The sequence below is a fragment of the Balaenoptera borealis genome, assembly GCF_965194805.1.
Source record: "Balaenoptera borealis genome assembly, chromosome: 11".
NCBI classification, from domain to species: Eukaryota; Metazoa; Chordata; class Mammalia; order Artiodactyla; family Balaenopteridae; genus Balaenoptera; species Balaenoptera borealis.
In genome coordinates, this window is record NC_138868.1 from 23,419,012 (window position 1) to 23,445,933 (window position 26,922).

The following is a 26,922-nucleotide window of genomic DNA, read 5'->3' on the forward strand; positions in this document are numbered from 1 at the left end:
TCAGCCTTGTCATGAATTCATCCCCCTCTCTTTTCCTTCCACTCTCTGTGACCCGCAGACGGAGATCTCCAAAAGCCCATTCGCTGGGCTTCCCATGGGACTCCGTAAGAAACTGAGTAGAAGCAGGAAGCCTGGCATGGGTGTCTGGACAGGTGAACATCCCTTTAGGCAGATCCACCCGAACAGAATCCTCTGGGTGCATGACACATAGCGTTCAAGAAATAACACTGAGAGGGCTTCCCTGGTGGCGCAGTGGTTGAGAGTCTGCCTGCCAATGCAGGGGACACGGGTTCGAGCCCTGGTCTGGGAAGATCCCACATGCCGCGGAGCAACTGGGCCCGTGAGCCACAACTACTGAGCCTGCGCGTCTGGAGCCTGTGCTCCGCAACAAGGGAGGCCGTGACAGTGAGAGGCCCGCGCACCCCGATGAAGAGTGGCCCCCACTTGCCGCAATTAGAGAAAGCCCTCGCACAGAAATGAAGACCCAACACAGCCATAAATAAATAAATAAATAAATAATAAAGAACGAGGATTAAAAAAAAATTAAAAAAAAAAAAAACACCGATAAACGTTTGCTACCCTTCACCTCACGCGCTCGTTTAAGTGGGTGGTTTTCCTGCTGTTGGCGAGGATGGATGGTGTGTAGATACCGTGTTAATGGGTTGGCTTGACCCTATCTCCGAAAAAACCTCCGAGCTTCTACCTCAGATGAAGTTCCTTCGTTCCGTGCTTGTCTGGTTTCCCAGTAGTACTTTGTGCAATGAGCAGCTGCCTGCAAACTCCTTCCCTCAGGGCGAGGCAGGGTTTGGGTGTCCAGACTCCATTCACGGAAGGGCGATGATAGGTCTCGGTGGTGGCTCCCCTTGGCTTCCAGCACTGTCCGCCCACCCAGGCACAGGGGTGAGTGGATGGCTCAGTCCTGACCGACGTCCGTGCCCTGCAGAGATTGTCCCATGATTGCACCTGACTCAAACTGGGCCAGACTGATCTTTCCCTACGCCTGTTCTGCTGGAATTGGCAGCGAAGACAGCCTCCTGCCTCTCGGCTCTGGTAGTGAAGCCAGGGATGCTCGGGCCCACCTTCCTCACACGAAAGCCCACCTGCAGTAGGAGAGGCTAGCCCGGAGCGAAGCAGAACCCAGAGGTGGGGAAGAGGGTAAGAAAATCCGGTGTGGCTGATGCCAGTCCCAATCTTCCTCCTAGTGTATCCATCAGGATGGGTCAGGTTTGAGTTAAAATGGAGTGGGACTTATTTTTACCAGGAATGATAAGACATGCAGGCACAAAAATGATGATCATAAAGAAGTTTCTACTAACATCTGTAGAAGCAGGAGGCATGCAACATCTTGCAGTGCCACATGGAGAGGGACCGGGGTTGGTCGTGAGGCACAGAGGGCCAGGGGATAGCATGGCCCAGAGCCTTTATTGGGATTTTCGCAGGAAGGAATGGGCGAGGCAGTGTGGGTACACTGAGTTAGCATAGGGTTGACTAGTTTGGATAATTCTGGCAGGTCTGGGCTACAGGTGTGGCCCCTAGCTGTCCAGTACCTGGTCCTGGGGTGGTTCAGGGCAGGGAGAACGCTGGCTTGGGTGCGAGTTTGATAGAAGACATAGTTGGGGCTGTGGCTGTAGATTGGTTGGTTTGTGTATCAAAGGCGTGTTCTCACAGGAGCTGTTTGCTATCTCTAGGAATTAGCTAGCCCTAGGAGGTCAGTCTCTTCAGGGTCAAGGCCCCAAATGCCTAAGCATCAAGAATACAGAAAATAAGAAAATGTAGTCAATGCAAGGTTATGCTATAGTAACAAACAATCCCAAGATTGCAGTGGCTTTTACACAACAAAAGTGTATTTTTGCTACAACAGTCAGTGCAGGTTGGGGACAAAGGGCAAGTGCTCTGCTCACCATACTTACTAAGGGACCAAGGACAGGGAAGCTTCATCTCAACACACGCCTCCCCTGTCACCGAGGCAGGATGAGGGAATATGGCGGATCACAGGCTTGCACTTGAAGTTCTGCCCAGAAGGGACAGGCCAGTCACGTGGTCACACCTGGCTTTAAAGAGGGCAGAGGACGTTAGTCCGTCCATGTACCATGAAGGAAGAGAAATGGGATGTTTACGATCAGCTCTTACAACTACTGTCCCCTGACATCTGAACCGAAGACTTCTTTTTGCCTAAACTCATCTGTACTTATAAACAAAAGAACTGTGAGTAACAACACACATGCCGTCTTGTCACCTTTTCTCACGATAAACCTCATCACCTGTGTGGCACTAGAAAGGTGTGAAACATCTTCCCAAATATCTTACCGCCTGTTCACCTTACCCTCCTGAAGTCGGTGGAGCATCGTTCCCTGAGGATCTGTGCATTTTCCTGAGAAGGTGTCTGCTCCTTCTGAGGACAGGGCCAGGGCTGAGTTAGAACTCCAGTCTGGGTCTTTCAACTCAAAGGCTTGTGCTCTCTCCATTCCTGCCTTGATCTTGGAAAAAGAAAACTTGGGTTCTTCACAGATAGCAGAACTTTACCTGTAATCTAGTGACATTCAGCTCCCTCCCTCATCAGTCCTGCCTTCCTACTTCCTGCTTCTGGTGATTTTCAGGTCCAAAGGCAGTGACCTGAGGACCAGACATTTGGGTCTTTCCCACACACGCTGGTTTTCTAAACACACACGGTGGGCGCCATGTCTAATGGTTGTTAGTCAAGCTCTGTGCTCTGGTATTTACGGATATCCAGGAAGTGAGTCCAGTGTGGTACAGAGGGCTTTTCGTTATTTTGTTCAGTAAAGTGAGATGTTATCAGAAGTGAGAGAGGGTTTTTATTACATTTTAAAAATATTTTCATCTAGAAACCATTGGCTACCTGGCATTTTGAAAGTTTTCCAGTGGTTGGACATTTACAAGAACTATTTTGAACCTGTACCCACTGACTTCTAAATACTGATCATTCTTAAACATTCTTTCACCCGCATGATGCTGACTTTTGTACAACTTCTTTCTTTCTTTAGTGCTCACATTTCTGTGGTTTAGTTGTCCTTTTTTACAACTACTTTAAGAAAGTAAAAAGATTTCTCAGTAGCATTTCCTGGTTGGTACCAGAGGACCCTAATCTCTGAGGGGAGAGAGCCATTCTTCATTTGAGGGAATGTCAAGAGCTCTGGGGAGCTGAGCTTCTACTAGCCCTGGGCTCTTGGGAAAGACTCTGATGGGCTTTTCCACCCCATCTGTAAGCGGAGATAAGATAACTACTTAGGTAATGCATCTCATAGATTTATAGTAAACTACAAAGCAGACCCCTTGGCTGAAGAATGGGACTCTCTTGGCTATCGGTTTCAGTGTTGCATTAGCCATGTGACCTTAGGCACATCCCACACAGTGAAACACAATGCTGTCCCAACAGGTTAAATCATAAATGAATTGAGAGATGCTATGGGATATCGGAGGGCTCTGGGGTCAGTATAAATGTACACTGGATCCACAGCTCAGGAGATGGCCCCTGGTTAGGATTTCAGGAACTCTGATAAAGCTCCTGCTCCAGGCAGGAGACGCCCCAGGAAATGTTCATTTGTGTCCCACCTGCTTCCACAGACTCACACAGGATTTGACCCGTTATTAGTAAATGACGGTTGAATTATATCGCATTGATCAGAATGGCAGACTCACGTAATTAACGTTGATTTGAATTGCTCTTCCTAAACCTACCTCAGCAGTGCCCCCTTTCACCCCAGCTCAGTTCACTCAAGTCCCTGCAGAGGGACCTGTGGCAGCTGGGCCCAAACTCACCAACTGGGACCATTCTCCCCTGTTGCCACCACGCTTTCTGGCCTTGGCTGACTTCAGATCTGTGGGTGTGGGGGGGCCGCAGAGCAGCCTCCCAACCAGGCTAGTTTGGCTCCCGTAGGAGGAGGAAGGGATAGGAGCCCTGGCGGGAGGGTGGGAGGGAGTCCGCAGGCGGGGTGAGAGTGGAGGGCAGAGCTCTGAGCTCCTGTCACTATTACAGAGTTCAGGGACCGGCGTTGCCAAGGGAAGGTGCTGAGTTCTCCCCAGCTGCTGGAGGGGGCAGAAAAGGAGAGACTAGCCCTGGGCCTGAGCAGGATGGCAGCACAAACATCAAGGCCTTGCTGCGCCCTCTCTCCAGAATGTCCTCCTTTATCCCGTCTTAGCTCCTATTCATCCCTCTGGCTTCAGGAGCAGGGCCTAACGGGGCCTTAGCTAGTCAACTTAACCACCTGTCTTCTCTGCCTGTATTTCCCCCATCATTGGTCTTACCGCACTGCATCTTAACCGTCTAGGTATTTGCCTCTGACCCCGCTCCCCAACCCCCTCCCCCCTCCCCACCCCCCACCCCCCGCACTGTCCACACTGTATCCCGATCACCTAAGTGCACAGGTAATAGGCAGCTCCTATTGGCACTGAGTTTCCCGCCATCAGCTGAAATGGGGTTCTGTTCCCAGGGTTACTCCTATGGAAGAGCTCGCTTGTCACTTGTTATCCCCCCTTTGTGGACCCAAGATTCTTCTTAGGCCCAAAAGACAAACCGCAGGGAAGTTTCCGCCCACGCCTCGCCTGCGCGCAGCTGGAGCTTCCCCAATATGCCCAGCAGATGGCGCAGTTGCCCTCCTTATCACCCAACCCGGGCTAACACGGGAAACAAAGACCGGGAAAGAATGGGGAAGGTGGGGTAGTGGGCAGGCCTCTCCTAGAACCCCGGCGAGGGGAGAAGCTTCCTGCACAGGAAGCCCCCAGGCCCAGGTCCCCTCCCCTACAGAATACTCCCCCTCAGGCCCAGAACAACAAATGAGAGAGAAGGAGGGAGATGGCGGCAGGGCAGGCCCGCCCGCGGAGCCCATTCAAGGCTGTTCCCAGGGCCCAGGTCGGAAGCACCCACTGCCTTCTCATGGCTTCCAGCTTCCACCGCAGGCCGGTGGGTGCCAGAAATCCCAGCCCTGGGGCTGGAAGATACTACTCTTCCCAATAAGGTTTTGTTAGTGGCAACGCCCACAAGGCCTTGTACTGCATAACTTTCTAGCTAAATCCGTGGGCAGGTGGTGGAGCCGGGATTCAAGTTCAGGTCAGCTTGGAGTCAAGTCTCAGTTTCTTCATCTCCAAAACGGAGAGATTAAGTTTAATTTTTCCTGACAAGGCAGCTTGGAGGGGATTCATTATACATGAAGGTGTCTGAGAAATGGAAGCTGCCCGATCAATGATGGCTAAACTTCCAACACGTTCAGATGCCTCTGCTGGGGCAGGGCCTTCCGCAGGCTGGAAGACGCCTCCGTCCTCTCCTGAGAGCGGGTGGGTGTGGCCAGGGCCCTCCTAATGCTTGCCCGCCTCCAGCCTCCCCGTCCTCCTCTCCTGGCCTCCCAGCTTGCCGCCTCCTTGCCGCAGGTGTCTTCTAAATGGAAATCGAACGCCGTCCCTCACTTAAAATACTGCAGTGCTCTCTGTACTCTTGGCATAAAGGCCAAACGCAGAAAAATGTCATTCGGTGTTCTTTACCATCTGATTCCTCCCCACAGTTCAGGCTCATGAAACAAGACTAAGGAAATGGACTTCAATCAGAAGAAACAGCGTGAGGTCCAGGGGCTGAAGGGAGTGGGCGCTGGGTGATGATTCCGGACAACTCTGGGCACCAGGAAGGGAAGTGAGGACAGAGTGAGGAAGAAAGACACGAGAGGCCTTGGTGGCCAGCATTGTCCAGGCCTTGTTCTGTCTGTTCTCAAGGGCAGAGACTGGTTGCCCAGCACCTGGGACACTGCCTGTCATCAGAGGTGCTCAGTCAGTGTTTGTTGAATGCGTGCAGGCATGAATGAACGAGTGAATGAATGAATGCATACATGGCAGGGTCCAGGGTCGACTGATTGACACTTCCTGTGTCCTACAGCCACTACTTTTTGCCTGTAAGGGGCTATACCTCCTTCTCCCCCACCTGCCGGGCTAGCCCCTCCCTGCTGCCTTGGCTGGCCTTCAAGGCCGGAAGAGGCAGTGCTGGAGGACAGCGAGGCCAAGGGGAAGAGAGCTGGTTTCAGCCGTGCAGCCTGGGCCTGCTCTGCCCGTGGCCTCTCTCAATGCTCCGTCCCGAACCTCACAGGAAGGTTCACCCTCCTTTTCCCCCGTGAACCCCTTGGTCAGCCAGGGGCCTGGGTGTGGGTGCCCGGCCATCTGTTTCGGGACGGCCCTGTCCCTGCACAGATGCCGCATGTCCCGCGCTCCCCCTTCCATGGCGCACAGCCGGCCGCGGAAGATGTCGCGTTGCCGCAGCCTCTTCCTGGTCTCTCTCGTGACCCCATTTTCCACATCACTGGCCTTCCCTCCTCTCCATACGGTAGTTTCACCTCAATGTTCTCCAAAAGGAACTCCTCCCTCTGGTGGGCCCGCTCAGCCACCTGGCAGACAGAAACCCAGAGCATATGGGGAAGCAGAACGCTCTTCCCTTTGTCGGCTTGTTCAGCAGGGACGTGGGTTTTCCCACCATCCCCGTGGCTACCGCCCTAGGTCCCCTCGTCATCAGTCTTGAACTGGGCTCCCCGCCCTGGGCTTGTTGTCTTCCCCTAATCCGGCCTTCACAATGCATTCCAGAAAGTAAATCTGATCTTGTTTTACCCTCCAAACCGGATCCCCCTTTTCCCAGGCTTCTCCATCTCAGCAAATACCAGCTCCAACCAGAAACGTGGGGGACATCACTGTCTCCTCCCTCTTCCCCCATTCAACCCACTCGCAAGTCCTGTTGGTTCTACCTCTGAAACGTATTCACATTGATCTATATCTCTTCATCTCTGCATTCACGGTACCGTCATTTCTCAGTAGCTCCCAAGCATGGTGACATCTGTCAGTTTGCCTTCTGATGTCATGTCACTTTCTTCATCACACCAACCATCAGTTCCAGGGGTCCTCGAAGCTCTTTCATGCCACAGGACCTTTGCACATACTGCTCCCCCACCCCCACCCCCACCCCTGCCTGGAACACTCTTTCCCCTGGTTTTCACAAGACGGGCTCCTTCTCATCTTTTAGGGCTCAGCAAGAAAGTCACTTCCTTAGAGGGACTTTCTCGGGCTACTCTCTCTAAAGAGGATTCCTCCTTTTATTCTCAATCCCAGAATCCTGTTTATTTCCTTCCCACTCCCCAATATAAAGTCTTATTTATTTAATGAATTTAGGTGCATACTTATTTAATTTGTCATTGTCTTTCTCCCCACTAGAAAGTACTGTGAGGGTGAGAAGCTTGTCTGTCTCGTTCAGCACTATATCCCTAGAGCCCAGCACAGGCCTGCACAGAGTATATGCTCAATAAATATTTGTTAATGAATGTAATAAACACATTAAAGATCCATCGTGTTACTGCCCTACTTTGGCCTGTCAATGCTTCTCCACTGCCCTCAGTATACGTGCCAAACTCCCTGGGCTCCGTTACAGTTTCCTTACCATCTCACCTGAGCTCACCTTTCCTGGCTTCCTCGTCAGGCCTATGGGGAATCAAGATGGAAACGGTTAAACCAGGAGGTGTGCCATGTTGCAGACAAAGCACTGGCCTGGGGGTGAAAATGATCTTCATGATCCTAGGCAGTGCTTCAATTCTATGATGTCTAATTTTTTCTTTTTTAACCATAATAAGGATTAAACTCTGGACCAAGAAACCAAAGGTACAACTTGAGATCGGCAGAGACCGCTCTCTGGCTGTCTCGCGTGGCTGGGAAGGGGTATGCAGATGGCCGACTCCCCGGTGCTGTCTCAGGCCAGGCAGCAAGAGAAGTCTCAAGTCCTGGAAGTCAGCAGATCTGCGAGCAGGGACCACATCCACTACTTCCCACTCCAGCCCCAGCGCTTAGCACAGTACTTGGCACATCGTATGTCCTGAGTGACAAGTTGAGTGAAAGCGTGTGCATCGGGACCAGAGAGCCTGTCCCACTCATGTCATAACTAAGATGCAGCAAGACTGCAAAAAAGCCCCCAGGGGTCATGGTCCCTATGAATGAGAAGCCTCTCTGGAGGGGAGGGAGGGGCTCTCTGGCCCGCTTCCCCACCTCCCCTGCCCCATTAGAGACCTTGACCGAGCCTCAGGCCCCTGGTGAAGGTCTCCTTCTGGCTCAGCCTCTGCTCTGCTCCCCACCCTGAAACACTTATCTGGCAGATTAAACTTAGCTCTGTTGGCTGCTGGCAAAGTGGCTCTGAGCCAAGGTGTCTTGCTCTAGCTTCCAAGTCCGGCACCAGGCAGCTGCTAGGACTGAGGACGGCGTTTCTGAGTCTCCAGCTCAGCCCCCGAAGAAAACATTTCCTACGTGCCCAGTGCACGGCCCTGGGTGTGGGCCTCCAGGCTCAGCCCTTACCATGGGTATAAGTCCAGCGTCTGTGGTGGGAGCGGGGTGGGGGGAGGGAGTGGCATTTTGAGCAGGAACTGGGGGTTTCTAGGCGCTTTTCCACGACACAGCCCTTCCGAGCAGCATGAGCTTCTCCAGAGCAAACTCAGAAACTGTTTTGTGTTTCTCATCAACCCAGGATCCACCAAGAGGACGGAGTGACCCTGCTTCAATGCTGGGCGTCAGACATTGCCACATAAAGCCTCTGGCTGGCATGTGCACGAAGCCGTCCTCAGGTCAGGAAACAGACTCAGAGCTGTGAAATAACCCACTGGAGGTCACAGGCTAAGTGCCTTCTGGCCCCAAGTCGAGTGGTTTTCCATTCCCGGAAACATTAAGGTGCAGGAATTTACAGTGTGAAGAAGGATCATCCCGGGACAATAGAAGTCAAAATCAAGGAGAAGATGTCCCCTGGGGGGTGGGAGTGAGGGTGCCAGTGATCTGAAGCTCCGAGCTCCAGGCTGCCTGTCCCGTCCCAGATGGACCCAGGGGTCAGACGGACCTGTGTCATTAGGAGCAGCTGGGAAGAGAGGATGGAAGCAAAGAAGAACGCCGGGGCTGGGGCTGGGGACCAATATCAAAAGGGCTAGCTCCTGGAATCCACGTTATTCCAGGCAGCAGAGGGAAGGTTGGGGATGGGAGGAAAGCGGGAGGGGCGGGAGATGTGCTGGCTTTGCGGGGAAGTTCTTCGGCTCCAGGGGGAGGTTTTAAACCGGTGCTTTACGTTGAGGTGCCTTTGTGGGTTTCTCGGAAGCCTCCACCTGAGGTTCCTGTCACATAGGCGCCATGTCTCCTGCAGTAGCCGCCAGCACTCCTGCCAGCTGGCATCTCAAATACCGTTGCCTGAGTGAGTGAGTGAACGGACGCGTGTCTGGAGGGGAGGGCTCAGTAGGGGGCCTGCTGCCCCAGGGAGAACCGAGTCTCAGGTGGTCAGCATCAGTCACCGAGACCCTTCCTCTTCTCGTCCTCTCCTCCAACACAGTGGTCCCCAGGGATGCTCCCCAGTACGTCCATGTGGTCCTCAGCAGCCCCCTTGCTGCTTCCGCCCGCAGGAGGCCAAGCCCGGCCCACTGGTGGAGGGTGGGGAGGACAGGTCGGCAAGGAAGATGTTCCCAGGGGACCCGCACTTCCTTCAGGCATCCTCTGGGAACCGGGTCCCTGTGGACTTCGCTGCAGGTGAAAAGATCCCACGGGATCTCTGTGCTCCGTCCAGACCAGGAGTTGAAGCCACCTGGATAACCCTCCCCAGGGCTGAGGCTGTCAGGGCCCAGAGGCCACCATGGCACAGAACTCTGGTTCCCATGACACACATGTCCTGGCCTGATCCAAGGCACTCCTCTTTTCTAGCCTCCCAAAGCTTCTTGCTTCCAAGCTCTGCACTAATGAGAGGGCCACTCGTCCATAAGGAAGGCCAGATATCGGCTGCCCAATCCTCCCTGCCGCTGAGTCCCAGGATGCTGGGGATGGGACTGTAGCCAGGGACTCTCCCCAACCCTTTTCTGGACAGTGCAGGACCTGCCTCAACCAGCCTTCCTTTCCTCAGGGCCCTGCCTGTGCCGTCATCAGGCCAGGGGCCGTTGAGGTCCATCCCCTGGGCGTCGTAAGGAGAGAGAGGCTCCCTTCTCCGTAGCTCTGGGACTCCAACTGCTTGCTTAGCTTGGTGGGGATGAGGGGTGCAGAACGACCCAGAGGCAGACCCTGTGCAGGCAGACAGCCCCCTGGACTCAGCCCCAAACCTCAAAACCTAAGTGACTCGTCCTTCTCCTCACCCCCCACCAGTAACACAGCAAGTTCTCTGTCCCAGAGTCACAACACGGCTCCAAGCTGCTCACTCCCTTCAGTCCCCCTGTGGACGCTAGTTCGGGAGAAGAACACCTCTCACAGGGGACTCCAGGCGTCCCCCTAACCCGCCTCCCTGCTTCTACTGTTGCCCCTGAAGTCCATTCTTTACCTGGTTGCCAAGTCATCACTTTAAACCCATCAGGGGTCATCATTCCTGCACTGAAACCTGCCATGGGGCTCGGGGCTCGTCACAACAACAGCAGACCTTGCCCCAGCCTTGAGGGCCAAGTCCCCTCTCTGGAGGGCCCCCTGGGCTGTGTTCCCTCTGCTCCAGCCGTGCTGACCCCCCAGATCTCCCTCAACCATGTTGGACTTTTTCTGCATTTTTGCACCAGCTCTTCCGTCGCCCCGGAATGCTCTCCCCCTAGATCCACGCGTGGCTGCTCAGGGCTCAGCTGAAACATGAGCTGCTCTGAGAGGCCTCCTGGACAGCCCAACGCAAGGCAGTGTTCTCTCCGTCCTGTGCTGAAATGATCTTGTTTGGTGTTCTGTCTCCTCCCCCAGAAGCCACCCTCCAGGAGAGTCTGAACCTTTGTCATTTTCACTGCTGTGTCCCACCTTCTAGAACTTGAACTCCCTTCTCTGCCGAGTTCCACGGGAGCTGTTTCTTGGTCACATTCCTGAATCCTTTCAACAAACACCATCGCAGGCAGGAGGTCCAGCAACCCCTTAGTTTCTGATACTTGACTAAGACTCACGAATTAGAGCGCTCAGAGGATGAAGAATCCTCCGCTGATCGGTTCCTCTTGCCTTTGATGTGGAGCCCTTTGATTTCCTCTACCTTCCCGCTCCCTGCCTCACTCCATCCGCCTCCACACCAGGCCCCTCAGCCCCAGTCTCACCTCCCTTGCCGCTCACCCATCAAAGGAAGGCAAGATCCGCTCAGGAACCCCTGAGTTGTCTGAACTGAGCAAGAGCAACTAGGGAAGGGAGACAAAGACGGAGAGCAGCATGGGGGGTGGGGGGAGAGAACAAAGTCAGCCTAGGCGCATGCCAGGGGGCTCTGAGGGCGCCCACCTGGCTCAGGGACTCACAGCATCACGGACACAGTCTCCATCAAGCTCACCCCTGTGTGACCACACTCTCAACCGAGCTAGAGAGTCTGGGGGAAAGTCCTGGAAGGCAAGTGACATTTAACACTAGCTCTGCCTTGGAATTGTTGAGTCAGGGGCCACAGATCTCTTTATTTCCTTGTTTCTTTATCTCGTCCTTAACCTCCATCCCTGGAGGATTTGAGAAGGAAGAATAATAATAGCTCATCTTTTTGAGCATTTACTATGAGCCAGACGCTCTTCTGAGCCTTTTAGATGCTTAGAATGTTGAATTCACACATTAAATATTCTAACAACCTTGTGCAATAAGAACCATTACTCTTTCCATTTGTAACCGATGAGAAAACTGGGATCCAGGAAAGTTAAGTAACTCACCCAAGGTCACACAGCCAGTAAAGATGAGAACCGGAATTTGCTCCAGGCAGCCTCATTCCAGACCTTCTGCTTTTTGCACCCACCAGGTCCCTTAAGCAAGATGAACAAGCCATGTTAAATGTGACACCCGCATTTAAGAATTCGTTATTTATCGCCCCTTCCTCCCTGGCTCCCATCATCTCTCCATGTCTCTGACAGTATTTTTTTTTTTTAAGTTTTTTTTTTTTTTTTTGGATGTAGTCCATTTTTTAAAAGTCTTTATTGAATTTGTTACAATATTGCTTCTGTTTTATGTTTTGGTTTTTTGGTCTCGAGGCATGTGGGATCTTAACTCCCAACCAGGAATCAAACCCTCACCCCCTGCATTGGAAGGTGAAGGCTTAACCACTGGACCACCAGGGAAGTCCCCATCTGACGGTATTTCTACCTCAGGGATACCAAGGGACCCAGGTGGGAGCCCACTGCCCAGCACACAGCCACACAGATGGGTATTCAGGTAGATTCCATGCAGGAGAGCCGCTGAGGAATGAGTGAAGAACAGTAAGATGGTGGAGGAGCTGGAGCTCCAAGCTAGAGCTTATCGATCATTCTATTAGTAATAGAAATAGCTAACATTTGTTGAGTGCTGATCACATGTCAGGCATCATTTGATGCTGTCCCACCTGGCATGTGGCCCCCACTGATCCTTGCCTCCTGATATTCTTACCCTTGTTGAGTTCCCTCCTACATTGATTCAGGGTTGACCTGTATGACCAGGAAATTTATATGATGGAAGTGACAATGTGTGAAGGCATCACAGCTTCCTCTTTGGTGTCTTGGATCACTGTGTGGAAAGGAGCTGAGGCTTCTGGACAACAGCCACATGAGTGCACCCTCTTGGAAATGGATCCTCCAGCCTAGAGCCTTCAGATGATGCAGCGTTGGCCAACATCTGACTATACCCTCATGAGATACCTTGGGTGGGGACTGCCCGATGGAACACCCCTGAATTCCTGATTCATGGAAACTATAAGAGAAAATAAAAAGTTCTTGTTTTATGCAACTAAGTTTTGGGATAATTTGTTATGCAGCAATAGATAGCTAATACATTAACTCATTCAATCATCACAGCAACTCTACAGATACTTAAATTACCTCACCCCACTGTTCATTGCAGCACTATTTACAATAGCCAGGACATGGAAGTAACCTAAATGTCCATCAAAAGATGAATAGGTAAAGAAGATGTGGTACATATATACCATGGAATATTACTCAGCCATAAAAAAGAACAAAATAATGCCATTTGCAGCAACATGGATGGACCTAGAGAGTGTCATACTGAGTGAAGTAAGTCAGACAAAGATAAATATCATATGATATCACTTATATGTAGAATCTAAAAAAAGGGTACAAATGAACTTATCTACAAAACAGAAATAGAATTACAGATGTAGAAAACAGACTTATGGTTATCGGGGGTAAGTGGGGAGAGGGATAAACTGGAAGATTGGGATTGACATATACACCCTACTGTATATAAAATAGATAACTAATAGGAACCTGCTGTATAGCCCAGGGAACTCTACTCAATACTCTGTAATGACCTATATAGGAAAAGAATCTAATAAAGAGTGGATATATGTATATGTATAACAGATTCACTTTGCTGTACACCTGAAACTAACACAACATTGTAAATCAACTATACTCCAACAAAAATTAAATAAATAAATAACCTGAAGTTACGCAGCTAGAAGGAGGTAAAGGCAGGACTTCAGCCTGGGCACCCACCCCCATCTCCCACAGTTTGCCTGCTAGATGGTCACCTGATGGTGTCTTTATTGTGTAAAATTTTCTGGGAGATGTTGAGCAGACTACAAAGCCAAGCTCCCCAAACTTGGCCATTCCTCAATATCACCTTGTTAAAAATAAAGACTCCCAGGGCTCTTCCTTAAATATTTTGACTCACTAGGTCTAGAATGGGACCTTCAGCTGACTTAACACCTGAATATCTCATGACTCACTAATCATCCCAGAACTTTTCAGTATATAATGATGGTTATCCCATTTGGCTAGTCAGGGGAGGCTGTATTACACTGCAGTAACTAGAAATCTCAGTGGCTTTAACCCACCGAGGTTCATCTCTCCCTCCAATCTCAGTCTGATACTGGTTGGGTGGTCCTCCTCCATCTTGCGCTATGCCATCTGGACCACGTGGCTTCTGAAATCACTGCTGCAAGTATGAGAAAGAAAGGAGTGCTCACATGACATATGTATAAGGGCCAAGCCTGGAAATAACTTCTATTACGCCCACCCACATTCATGGGCTAGAAGCCAGTCACACGGTCCTAACATAACTGCAAGGGAGGCTGGGAAATGTGAAAAGCAAAGGAATATCTGGCGAACCACATGAACTCTCTGCCACACCCATGATTTGGCCTGTAATTATGTACTGTTGAGTATTTATATGTTCCTCTTGTTCCCTCCATTAGATGTAACTTCTTGGAGGTCAAGAGCAACATTTATTTCCCCCCTATAGGACTGAGCACTTAGATATTGCTAAATACCTTTCTCTGGATAAACTGGTGATACAACACCTCTAAGGAAGTGAGTAGTGGCAGTGTGATGTCGGGTCGGATGGATCTGGGTGCAAATCTCTCTTGGCAATTTTCTGAGCCTCAATTATTTTGTCTGTAAAATAGGAATGATGATGACTGCCTTATGAAGTGATTGCGGGGACTGAATGAAGTAACTTTTAGAATGTAAATTACCTGCCACACTTAATGCAACATAGTAGAGGCTCGAAATGGTAGCTATTATACTCTACAAAACAAGGGGCATTAAGAAGGATGAGATTTTGGGGGTCTGTGAGCCGCTCGAAATCACAGGCAAATGTTTTGTATATGCATAAATACACAGGGACATTTTCTTTTTCTTTTTTCTTTTTAATAAGGGATTTTAATGGTTCTACAACTTTTTTTTTTTTCTTTTCTTTTTTTTGGCTGTGTTGGGTCTTAGTTTCTGTGCGAGGGCTTTCTCTAGTTGCAGCAAGCGGGGGCCACTCTTCATCGTGGTGCACGGGCCTCTCACTATCATGGCCTCTCTTGTTGCGGAGCACAGGCTCCAGACGCGCAGGCTCAGCAGTTGTGGCTCACGGGCCTAGTTGCTCCGCGGCACGTGGGATCTTCCCAGACCAGGGCTCGAACCCGTATTCCCTGCATTGGCAGGCAGATTCTCAACCACTGCGCCACCAGGGAAGCCCACAGGGACATTTTCTTACTCACCTTTATTTATAAAAGCACCCATGTAATAACTCTCATTGGAAAATGTTTAAATGTTACAGATCATAATAGCTAATGCATATTAAGTAATTTCTCTATGTGGGACACTGTTTTGAGTGCTTTATATGCATAACTTTTTTAGTTCTCACAAGAAACCCATGAGATAAGTACTGTCATGATCATCCCTACTTAACCTATTTTATTGATGAGGAAACTGATTCTCAGAGAGACTAAGTCATCAAAGGTCTCACAGCCAAGTAAGTAGCTGAGTTGGTTTCAACTCAAACCCAGGCAGCCTGATCCCAGATCCCATATCCACTAGCATCAGTGGTTCTCAGAGAGTGGTACCCAGACCAGCAGCATCAGTATTACCTGGGAGCTTGTTAGAAATGCAAATTTGGGGGCTGTACCCCAGACCTACTGAACCAAACTCTATTTTTCAATGAATTCTTCCGCTGATACTGATACACCTGAAAGTTTGAGAGCCCTGTACCCTGAGAGTCTGCCGCTTCTCCTCCCTTGCAGTGAGTCCTCCTGGAGCCTAGTATAGTGCCTGCAGCTCATTAAATGAACAAAGTAATGCCGTCACCTGCTCCTAACTCCTGTTCAAAGCCCTTCTTCCAGCATCTGACATCAGAAGCATCAGAAGGAAAAAATCCACCCCAAATGGCAAATGCCCTCCTTTGTCCTGTTGGGGTCACCTGCGTCCTGAGCACTCCCCAGACTGGACAATGCAGCCATGAGAACCCCCACTGGTCAGAACTGAGCCAAAGCCCCATGCTCCCTGCATGCCAAGGCAGATGGTGGCTGGCTGTGTCGCAGAGATGCTATTTTGATCCTTGCCCCAAATCATGCATTCCAAAAGAGTGTGCAGCGAACAGATTGCAGCTCGGGACTCTCCAGGCCCTCCACCCCAGCTGCTCCTGCCTCGGCAACCGGCCCCTTCTCGCGCTCCCTCTGATATCCAGATGGCAGCGGACGCAGCAGTAAAGGCAGCTCCAGTCAGGCAGCTCCCAGGCCGCCTGTGTATCTGATGAACCAGAGAGCTCAGCAGAGGCAGCTTATCTGGAGGGCTCACAAAGGCAGCGCACAGGCAACCACAGAATGCCGGCGTGTTTTATCCTCTGCCCAGCCAAGGGAGTTTTTCGTGTTGATTCTGAAGTATGTTAAATGATGTCACAATGACAACCACTAAGACTGAGCACTTACCGTCAGGCGTCCTGTTTTCCAACCACCCTTTGGTGGAGATAGTGTTGTTATTATTCTGTTTCACATGTCAGGAAACTGAGGCTTAGAGTGGTGAAGTAACATTATCCAAGGCCTCAAAGCTGTAAGCAGTAAAGACAGGACACAGACCCGGGTCTGTGGGATCCCCCCACTCCTGTATGTCTAACCACTGCACTAGACAGAGCAAGCCAGCATGGCGCACTTGAACTTAGGACTGAGCTGGCCGACAGGAGATCTTCATGTGGCTACGACCCACCTCTCCAGCCTCCTGGGAGCATCTCACAAAGGCTGCTAATGTTCACAGGTCCCGTCTTTGTTTAAAATTGTGATATTTTGTTGCCCATGACTTTTTTGCATTAAATTTGATTTTTTTAAAAAAATATTGCATTAGGGCTTCCCTGGTGGCGCAGTGGTTGAGAATCTGCCTGCCAATGCAGGGGACACGGGTTCGAGCCCTGGTCTGGGAGGATCCCACATGCCGCGGAGCGACTGGGCCCGTGAGCCACAATTGCTGAGCCTGCGTGTCTGGAGCCTGTGCTCCGCAACAAGAGAGACCGCGATGGTGAGAGGCCCGCGCACCGCGATGAAGAGTGGTCCCCACTTGCTGCAACTAGAGAAAGCCCTCGCACAGAAACGAAGACTCAACACAGTCATAAATAAATAAATAAATAAATAAATAAAAGAACGTGAATTTCTAAAAAAAAAATATTGCATTAAAATATTATTTATGTTGGTTACTGAGCTCTCTGGCAACTTTTTAAATTTTTTAATTTTATATTGAAGCATAGTTGATTAACAATGCTGTGTTAGTTTCAGGTGTACAGCAAAGTGATTCAGTTATACATATACATGTACTTATTCTTTTTCAAATTATTTTCCCATTTAGGTTATTACAGAATACTGAGCAGCATTCCCTGTGCTTTACAGTAGGTCCTTGTTGGTTATCTACAGTATTTTAAATATAGCAGTGTGTACATGTCAATCCCAAACTCCCAGTCTAACCCTCCCCGTGACCCTTCCCTCCTTGTAACCATAAGTTCATTCTCTGAGTCTGTGAGTCTGTTTCTATTTTGTAAATAAGTTCATTTGTACCTTTTTTTTTAGATTCTGCATATAAGCGATATCATATGATATTTGTCTTTCTCTGCTTGACTTACTTCAACTTAGGATAATCTCTAGGTCTATCCATGTTGCTGCAAATGGCATTATTTCATTCTTTTTATGGCTGAATAATATTCCATTGTATATATGTACCACAACTTCTTTATCCATTCATCTGTCGATGGACGTTTAGGCTGCTTCCATGTCTTGGCTATTGTAAACAGTGCTGCAATGAACATTGGGGTGCATGTATCCTTCTGAACCATGTCTTTCTGCAGATATATGCCCAGGAGTGGGATTGCTGGATCATATCATAGCTTTATTTTTAGTTTCTTAACGAACCTCCATACTGTTCTCCATAGTGACTGTACCAATTTACATTCCCACGCACAGTGTAGGAGGGTTCCCTTTTCTCCACACCCTCTCCAGCATTTATTGTTTGTAGATTTTTTGATGACGGCCATTCTGACAGGTATGAGGTGATATCTCATTGTAGTTTTGATTTGCATTTCTCTAATGATTAGTGACATTGAGCATCTTTTCATGTGCCTCTTAGCCATCTGTATGTCTTCTTCGGAGAGATGTCTATTTAGGTCTTCTGCACATTTTTTGATTGGGTTGTTTGTTTTTTTGATATTGAGCCATATGAGCTGTTTGTAAATTTTGGAGACTAATCCCTTGTTGGTTGTATCGTTTGCAAATGTTTTCTCCCACTCTGTGGGTCTTGCTGGGAAAACTGGACAGCTACATGTAAAGAAATGAAATTAAAAGACTCCCTAACACCACACACAAAAATAAACTCAAAATGGATTAAAGACCCAAATGTAAGACTGGATACTATAAAACTCTTAGAGGAAAACATAGGCAGAACGCTATTGGACATAAATCGCAGAAATATCTTTTCCGAGACGTCTCCTATAGTAATAGAAATAAAAATAAAAATAAAAATAAACAAATGGGACCTAATTGAACTCAAAAGCTTTTGCACAGCAAAGGAAACCATAAACAAAACGGCACCCTCTGAAATTTCGTGCCCAAGGCAAGTGTCCCACTCGCCTCGAACCCTAGTTCCAGTCCTTTCTAGGTAAGGGCTGACACACTGTGAATAAACGACCCCATGATTACAGACGGCGATGCTGAGGCTGGGAGGGGCTGTAATTTACACAAGGTCACTCTGCAGGTGACTTGGGCTGGATTCAGTCCCAGGCTTCTCTGGCCCAGTGCCTCTGTTCTTCCCACCACTCCAAGCTGCCCCCTGAGCATTTCCTCAGTCACTCAGGCGTGCAGCCCACACGAGGACTGTGCTTCTCAAACTGACCGCTCTCCTCTCAGAGCTGCCCACCGGAGCTGGCCAGAAACCCACATCAGGACCCTCCTCTACCAGATGAGCATGACGTGGTCACAGCTTCTGCAGGCCCACCAGGCACACTGGCCCTGCAACACGGAGCTAAAGAGAGGGAAGGGCTCTCAAGTCAGAAAGGCCCAAGGGAGGCCCCCTCAGTGGGGAAGGGGCCCCCCTAAAGGTTCTGAGGCAGCAATAACCTGCTCTGTCACCCACTCACCCAGCAGCCTGTGGAGGATGGAAACAATGACTCTTTTGTCTTTGGTTTCCTGGCTACTCTCTGAGGAGACAGATAATCTACTGGATGGAAGCCATAGAGGAACTCTTTCAATAGGGATGCTTTCTTTGTCTCCTGTTTGAGGTCTCAGCTGGGTGTTTATTGTCCCCAGGGAGACAGCCAGTCTGGGGAAGAATAGGAAGAGGCTTGGCCTCTGCCCCGTCCCTGGCTGGGTGAGTCTGTGTCCTGGTTCTGGCTGAGGGTCACAGGGCCCTAGGGTCAAGCCTCCTGACCTCTGAGTGACAGGGTCACTCAGGCACAGTTAATGCGCTAGAAAGAGCAACTACTGATCCTGCCCTCTAGAGCCCGTGCTCCACAACAAGAGAAGCCACCACAATGAGAAGCCCACGCACCGCAACGAAGAGTAGCCCCCACTCGCCGCAACTAGAGAAAGCCCGTGCGCAGCAACGAAGACCCACCGCAGCCAACAATAAATAAAATAAATTTAAAAAAAAAGAAATAATGGTAGAAATGATATTCAGATATCATTTGGCTTAAGCATAGCTATCTAATGCTGCATAAGTGAGTTATCCCCAAACTTAGTGACTTTAAAACAACATTTATAATCTCACAATTTGTGTAGGTCAGGAATCCAGGAACCACTCAGCTGGGTCCTCTGCCTCAGGGTCTCTCACAAGGCTGAAATCCAGGCGTCAGCTGAGGCTCTGGTCTCATCTGAAGGCTTTGCTGGAATGGGTACACTTCACAGCTCACGTGACCGTTGGTAGGATTCAGTTTTCTGCTGTTGGCTGAATGTCACCCACGGTCCCTTGACAGATGGTCCTCTCCAACAGGGCAAGCACATACGAAGAACCAGAGTGAGAATACCAGCAAGACAGAAGTCGCAATCTTTGATGACCTAATCATGGGAATGACTTCCATCACTTTTGCTGTATTCTCTTGGTTAGGAGCAAGTCACCAGGCCCAGCCAACACTCAAGGGGAGAGGATTACACAAGGGCAGGAATACCAGGATGCAGAAGCTGAGCCAGAATCTGCCCATCATAGCTTGTTTGCACTGAACAAGTTATACTTCCATCTTTCTGGATGCCTTTAATTACCTGCAGGTGGCCCTGCTAGACATTGGCCATAATGGGTTGGACCGGGGTGATGCCTGACCAAAGACAGGCATGAAGGGGCTCAGCCCCATCAGATGCCATGTCTTGGCAAGTCTGAATGGAAAACTCAGAGAAAGGCAAAAATCATTCCTTAATCAAAAGTATTCCAGGCACTGGGTATACAATAGTACACAAAATAGACATGGTCTCTGCATCATGGGGTGGAATGGGGAGAAAGGGAGAGATGCACAGAGCAAAGGCAAAAGGCAAGAATGAGGGAGCATCAGTGGCCATGACAAAGTAGCAGCCATGAGGCTGTGAGAAGAGGGAGAAGGGAAAAGTAATTGCAGGGAAACAGAAGCAGAGGCACGAAAACAGGTGAGCCGCCCCAGGGCAAGCCCAGGTATAAGGAGAAATGGATTCTGCTTTCTAGCTTGGCAGCCAGCTTAACTCCACTGAAGAGATACCATCCTTCCTAAAAATTCTGGAGATCAAGGACACAGGTTGGGTCATTTGCCCATCATGGAACCAATGGGCTAGAGTTCCTGATCAGCCACCTCTGAGTCACCTGCTAGTCTGAAGGAAGAGGGGGCTGGAGCTGAGGTCAGCTTCACTTGAACCACATGAAAAGACTCCAGAGGTACCCAGGTAGACAAAAAGAACAGCTATCTGCTCTAGATGGAGTTTAGAGGAAGGAAGGGCAGGGAGTGTTGGGTATTAATGTCTGCCTGAGGGGCATCGCCGGACAGATTTTGGAAAGTTGCTCTTGAGTTTCTACACATCGTGAGGCATTAGTCCTTCCGATGTTTGCAACACCTGCAGGTGATCCTTTCAACAAGCTCTGCATTCTGAGTGCACAGAGCACCTTCCGGTCTCTGAACCAGTGGCTTAAGCCAGATGTTTGTTTCCATTTTTAACTTTTTTATTTCTATAGGGCTTCCTGTTGAGAAATGTCTAAATTGGCAACTTTTCATTCCAATTTATTGTTTTCCGATTCTCTTATTTCAGGTCAGAGGACATTAAAAACGAAAATAGATTCCCTTGACTTTGGCTGTAGGTCTACCCTAGAATATCACTGGAAGTTTCCTGAAGTCACTGTTGATTCCTTATTTTGTTTGCGAATCTGAATCTAGCCAAGCTAGCCTGGAGCAGTGTGTGCTGGAGCCAGCTTGCACCAGCTCTTGAGAGCCTCTCTACTCAATACTGCATTCAATGATGTCATGTTGTTAGCCTGGAATTGGCCAGCGTGGGTACATTTACACCATGGAAATCTGCAAACCCTACAATTCATGGCTCCCCTTTCAGGTTGAGGGCTGGTGGTTAAATATTTGCCAGCATACCACTGCCTATAATGAAAAGGCTTCTGAAATGGCCTTATTTTTAGTAACTTTCTTATTTTTCTTGCCCTTTCAGGACCATTGAAAAAACTGTGGCATAGCTGGGTTATTTAGTTTCTCTCTCTCCTCCGCTGCTGCTTTTAACATTGTCCCTCACCAGGGGGACTAGCAATTAAGTGAACTAAAGTTAGGTTGGTAAAAATCTGATAGCCCAGGACAATGTCTAGCAAAATCCTAAATTCTACAGCAAATTTCTTCCTTCCTGAGGTTTACAAAAATTCTATAATTATAGCCCTCAATTTAGCACTAGACTATAGTTAAATTTCAGCTGCTATAGATATGCCTTCTGATCTAGTAGTTTTAAGGGGATATTTTGCGATGTTATTGTGCCTTTCCTGAGACAAACTCACTTAGAAAGTCGGGAGAAAGAGTAGAAGAAGAGAGGGACCTAAGTGGGTGGTGACAATAAAGTAGAGCAGTGCGAAAAGGACAGAATCCTGAAAGCTTGGATGGGACTGAAATAGAAACTTATGGAGATGGACTCTCTTGGAGTCGGTGTTTTGTTTTGAGTCCTTAGAATATCAATCAAGGAAGCTGACTATTGAATTTTTAAAATTGAAATATAGTTGATGTACAATATTATGTGAGTTTCAGATATCCTGCATAATATATATGTACATTATGAAATGATCACCACAATAAGTCTAGTAACTATCTGTCCCCATACAAAGTTACTGATTATTGAATTTTTAATATAATTTCTCATAATTTTCTAGAACTATTGTTAAATGTATTAATTTCCTCACTTTGACATGTCTCCTCCAAACAATCAGTTATTCCACATGCTATGGGCTGAATTGTGTCCCCCTAAAATTCATCTGTTGAAGTCCTAAACCCCACTGTCTCGAAGTGTGATTGTATTTGGAGATATGGTCTTTAAAGTGGTGATTAAGTTTAAGTGAGATAATTAGGGTGGGCCCTACTCCAGTATGACTGGTGTCCTTAGAAGAAGAGATGAGAACACAGACCCAGAGGGAAGACCATGTGAAGACCTAGGGAGAAGACAGCTATCTACAAGCCAAGGAGAGGGGCCTTAGAAGAAACCAACCTTGCTGACACATTGATCTTGGACTTCAAGCTTCCAGAGTTGTGAGAAAATCATAAATCTCTGTTGTTTAAACAACCTAGTCTGTGATACTTTGTTATGGCAGCCCTTGTAAACTAATACACCAAGTAAAAACAATATTTTGCCATTTACCCAGTTAAATGCAAACTTGTATGAGAAGCAGGAATTCTGCCAGGAGGAGGTTGAGGCTTTGACATAGCCAAACCCATGACAAAAAGACCAACCACTACAGTTGGTCAAAAGTCTGTGTGCTTATGAATGATGTTTTAGATTCCCCAACCAAACAGAGGCTAAGAAGGGGTCAGATAAATAATAACCCAACAATTATTGACCTTGGTATAGACTGAACAAAGTGACTTCTTTTACAAATTGATAAGGCAAGGAGTATCCTCATAAAATTTTGAAGGGGACCAAGAGCAGTATTTGATCCATCGCTTTTACATGAATCGTTTGTTGGTATCTGGATCTCCAGCTTAGAGTCCTTGGGGCTGGTTTGGATTGGATTGGAGCCTATGTTCCCCGTGGAGCATTCTCTATGCATTCAAAAGACACAAGACAATTCAGGTCAAAACAAAGACACACAAGACAAGACTTTGTACAAATAGTCAAACAAAACCAAAAGCAAAGCAAGCAGGAAAAGAATAAGTCAATTAATGGCAAAAATATTCACCAAATGATACAGCTCCAAAGAAAGTTCTAATTATACAATGACTGAGGCCTAATTTCCTTGTACAAAGAACCATCTGGTTGCAAATTCTTGGATAATAAAATAAATTCAGCAAAGACATTTTAATGAAACATGTCAGGGAAATCTATAGAGTAACTACCCTTGGGCACAAAGGACCAGGTGAGTGTACCTGTTGGACTGAGGACTTTCAAAATAATTTCACTGGCACCTCCAGACTTATCAAAGGAGGAGACCACCACTTGAAATCTGAAAATATTTCTTAAGTTTAAGTAAAGAAAGAGCCATGCTGATCACACAAATTTCTCTGAGCAAAGCAAAGTGCTGGTCTTTTATTGAGTTGTTGGGAAGAGTGTATTTTGGGTTGTGTTGGTTTTAGAGGCAGGAATGGGTTGATGTGAGCCTTAGAAGTGTGTTCACAGAAGCCAGTCCACCAGCAGTTGGCTGGCTTCCACACCATGATGCTGTCACTGATTACCTGGCTTTCCAAGTTGCATTCATTGAAGTGAGTTGTCACTCATCAATTCATCAAGTATAGAATTGTCATTGATGGATTAGACAGGTTGAAAACTAGTTCTGGTGGAAACTTGTGCCCATGACTATAGAATAATCTGTCCTTTCCTAGGAGTGTGGGACCACCATGTACCAATCTTTCTATCTTACCTGTTTATTTTGTTTATGGCCTGTCTCTCCCCTGGAGGAGAGAGACATATACACTCCAGGAGGGCAGAGATTTTTATTCACTTTGATCCCTGCTGGATTTCCAGCATCTAGAACAGTGCCTAGTACACAGTAGGTACCCAGTAGGTACACGACAAATATTTGTTAAATGAACAAATGATCCTGACCTCCAGATCTTGACCTGTATGATATACGGGGAAGGTGTGGTTTTCTATTTGCATTATTTTAAAAAAAATCCATTATCACAGATACTGGGCTGGATCTAATCATGATAAATGCTTTTGACTTGAGGGTGATTAATGAGCTGTGGGTTAAAGCTAAGTGTGTGATGTGTCTGCTACCTCTTCAGATCACGTTTCACCTCCACTGTAGCTATACATGCAACGGATTCTGGACACTGGTGGCATCACTTGGATCATTAATCTAGAAACACTCCTCCTCTGGCTTTTGTAGTCCTTGGAGATTTGCTGGCTTTTGGTCTCCTGGTCCTGGAAAGTGAATTCCAGGAGGTGGTATAGCACAGTGACCAAAAACTTTGGCTCTTGGTAGTGGTGTCACTTTGAGAGGCCACGCAAATTTTCCAAGCCCCCATCTCCTTACCTTTAAAATGGGAATAATAATAGAACTTACCTCATGTGACCATTTCTATCACCACCACCACTGTCATTGGTCATCATCACCCATGCTACGGGGCTCTGGTGAGCTCCCTGTGTCCCAGCACTGGCTGCTAGGCCCCCGGTTTCACCAAGGATGGACAAACAGTCATTTCCAAAGAGCCAACTTTGCCATGGGAGTTAGAAAAGGTGAGATGAAAGTTGCTGCAAAGCATGATCAGCCCAAACCAACTATATTTCAGGCTCACATTCAATGGGATCAACCAAGTGAATCCAAGAAAGGTGGTGACCCATGCCTTTGTTTGATTAATGCAATACCTAATGTCTTTCTCCATTGCCCAGCTTCACTATAGACTAGAAATGTCAAATATTTTCTTTTCCAGCCTCCCTCACTGCTAGGGATGGCAACATGACTATTTCAGACCAATTAGATAGAAAAACTTGCTTTCCTGCTGACAGGCACAAGAGTTATTGGTGCCATCTTTTCCATCTTCCTCACCTTGAGTTTGGACCTGATGCCTGGAGCTGGGGAAGACACCTAGTGATTATGGAGCAAAGACATTAAGTAACTGTCCAGAGACTCACACAGATGCCAGCCCTGACATCATGGAACCATGGAGTGAATGCCAGCAGCCAGCCACCTAGAGACTTTTGCTACTAAGAAAAAAAAAAAACATCGAAAACATTATTTGTCAGGTTTTCAGTAGCTTGCAGCCAAAAGCATTCCTAACTGACCCAGTGCCACCCTACTCAGCAGTGGAGCCAGTATTGGACAAGCTCCCTCTGCATATCCTCCTAAGACGCACACTGTGTTTGTCTTCAGGCGGCAGCCATGGTCCACAATACCTATGGCAGACCTCCTGGGGGCTGAAGCGGTTTGGCTATATGAACTTTGCATGCTGATGGATATCCAGTTCTGGTCCCTGGGAGTTAGGGGTTAGGTTTGAGGTACCGGTCCCTCTCTTCCTCTCCTGAATTCTGGCCTATAATACATCAATACAATGAACTGAACAAAACGGGGCTCAAACATCAGCTTTGAGTGTGGGCAGCCCTGACCTGAGGCCAAAATGAGACTTTGTAGTAACTCTACCTGCTATTCCTCCATAGCACACGCCACGCTGACCATTCCGTCTAGTCCCGGGTGGAGGAGCTGGGGCAGGAGAGCAAACTCCAGGCTCAGGCTTCCAGAAGCGGCCCTGCAGAGGGCGCTTTCCACCTGAAGACTGGGAGGGCAGGGCACGCCCCCTGCACCTGTTCCTCATGGCCCTGTGGACAGTCCATTCTCCTGAACTCATCCATCAGAGAAGGCATCCTCCTCCGGTGGGGAAGAGCCAGTGAGGGGGTGGCGAGAGAGCAGATTCCCATGTCAAAGAGGCGATATGGGGATGGGAGGTGCAGGGGAGGAGGAGACAGCAGATGATCAGGGAGAGACCAGATTAGTCGCTGGAAGGCTGGGGTCTTGGGGGATGCATGGGTAAGGTGGAAAATGAACTTGGACCCTTACCATTGAGTTCACATCCTACCTACTGCCATCACTTATGAGCTGTGTAACCTCGTGTGCAGTGTTTAATCTCTGCATCCCAGGTTTCTCAACCGTAAAATGGAGATAATGAGTGTGCCCATCTCATGAAGCTACATAGTGGATCAAATGGGTTCTTGCCTTGAGAACATGGGGCCCAGTGCCTGGCACATAACAGGTGCTCAATAAATGTTTGTTCCCTTTCACACTGGGATGGAGGAGGAGGTGAGATTCTGAGACCTGAGTCAGGGGCTGAATTAGCTGTTACCACCAAGTGTTAGCAGGGATCAGCGTGGGCCATGAGCCATGGATGCAAACCAAGAAAGTGTCCCCCAAACCCTTCCTCCACCCTGCCCCTGGAGCTGAGGTTAGAGTGGACAGCCCTCCTCCCCTGAGGGCCTTTCTCCTGCAGGGGCGAGGCAGGGAACACGCCCAGCATGAGTCCACCAGCCACCTGCCAAGGGCCTGTCCCCTCCCTCCTTGCTCAGACAGATCACTCCTGTCAGGAGTGACAGCAGCCTGCTTCATCACTCTAATTGCAGTGTGGTTTGTGTTCATCAAGGAAACAGCAGGGATTCCAAATTAAATTCCAATATGCAGTTTATCCAAGATATAAGGCCTATTGAGAGACTCTGTGCAGAACTCCCTGCCTTCCCTGTGGAGGTAGGACAGACCAAGGCTCTCCGGAATGAGGATTCCCCCTGGGTGCTGGCCAGCTGCTTTCCCATTTTACAGATGGGTTTGCTGAGGCACAGAGGAGGGACTAACACATGGAAATAGTCCTGGGGACACCGAGGCCAGGACTGGCGTGGGCTTGTCTGTCTTTGGGAACTAGATGTGACAAAGCATCTCTCTGGCACACCCTGAAACGACAAATGAGACCATTCTGAGTGGTCGTAAGGGCCGTGGGCATCTGATTTTGAAGATCAGAATCATTCTATCAGTGTTCATTTGCCTGGAAGAGGCTTCTGCATGGAGCCCGAGCACAAACTTGCTCTCTCAGGCTTTGTACCAATGTGCCAACCCCTTCCTAATAGATAGATCTGCCAGGGGCTTGCAGACTGGCTCCTGCCAC

At 48.6% G+C, this 26,922-nt stretch overlaps 1 protein-coding gene across 3 annotated transcripts in view; it reads right to left on the minus strand.

The window, feature by feature from the left end:
- Positions 1 to 16,807: 16,807 nt before the first annotated feature.
- Positions 16,808 to 26,922, minus strand: part of LDLRAD3 (low density lipoprotein receptor class A domain containing 3) — a 276,561-nt gene continuing 266,446 nt past the window's right edge. For all 3 annotated transcript variants that reach the window (XM_082343835.1, XM_082343834.1, XM_082343833.1), the window contains 2 exons: positions 19,401 to 24,985; positions 16,808 to 17,953 (listed from right to left, as the gene is read on the minus strand). The gene's annotated coding sequence lies outside the window, so the exon portion shown is untranslated. The remainder of the gene's footprint in view (positions 17,954 to 19,400; positions 24,986 to 26,922) is intronic.